This window comes from Nematolebias whitei, chromosome 22 (assembly GCF_014905685.2).
Source record: "Nematolebias whitei isolate Nwh7 chromosome 22, NemWhi1, whole genome shotgun sequence".
Lineage (NCBI taxonomy): Eukaryota > Metazoa > Chordata > Actinopteri > Cyprinodontiformes > Rivulidae > Nematolebias > Nematolebias whitei.
This window is the reverse complement of record NC_056519.1, coordinates 25,543,635-25,544,586: the sequence shown is the minus strand read 5'-3', so window position 1 is coordinate 25,544,586 and position 952 is coordinate 25,543,635. Positions and strand designations below refer to the sequence as shown.

Sequence of the window (952 nt, the reverse complement as noted above, 5' to 3'; positions counted from 1 at the left end):
TTGGAGTGCAGGGGGTGCTCCTGAAGACCTTCTTTGACTCGGTAGTGGCATCAGCCATCTTCTATGGTGTTGTGTGTTGGAGCAGCAGCTTATCATCTGCTGAGAAGCAGCAGCTAGATAAGCTCATCAAGAAGGCCAGCTTGGTGCTTGGACGCCCCCTTGACCCAGTGCAGGTGGTGGGAGACAGAAGGACTCTGGCTAAAATAACATCATTGTTGGACAACGTCTCCCACCCCATGCATGAAGCTGTTGCTGAACTGGAGAGCTCGTTCAGTGACAGATTCCTGCTCCTAAATGCACAAAGGAGCGTTACCACAGGTCCTTCCTCCCAGCAGCTGTTAGACTCTGCAACCATCACTGCTCCCAACAGACTCCATAAGGATTAAATACATGCTGACCTCTGCTAAAACACTCTCTGCCTGTAATACTGTACTGTAAATAGTCTGTCCTCATCAATGTTCCAACACATATTGAACATTATTATTGATATTGTTTATATTATTTCTTTATATATTGTTTTTTAACATTTAGGAACTTTTGTGTGAAATCTTTTTATCTGTTGCTGCTGTTACACTTGAATTTCCCATCCTTGGGACAATAAAGGCTGCTTCTATTCTATTCTATTCCATTCTATTCTATTCTATTCTATATATATAGGTATATTTGTTTATATGCATATGTGTGTATGCTTAGACGTGTGTGGATATACGTATACATATATATAGATTAACCATGAATGTAGTACTTCCTACTCTCTTGTGCATCATTCTCTTTTTCAGATTTGTGTATTCTGCTTCATTTTGATTATTTCATATGTAATTTTTCGTATAATTAGAACATGCTACTGGATGCCTCTGTCCATGCGTTCATCCATGCGTCCGTCCGTCCGTCCGTCCGTCCGTCCTTCTATCTATCTATCTATCTATCTATCTATCTATCTATCTATCTATCT

At 40.4% G+C, this 952-nt stretch overlaps 1 protein-coding gene across 1 annotated transcript in view; it reads right to left on the bottom strand.

Moving 5' to 3' along the window:
• pmpcb (peptidase, mitochondrial processing subunit beta) overlaps positions 1 to 952 on the bottom strand; it is a 64,370-nt gene that overhangs the window by 14,338 nt on the left and 49,080 nt on the right. The gene's annotated exons all lie outside the window — the stretch shown is intronic.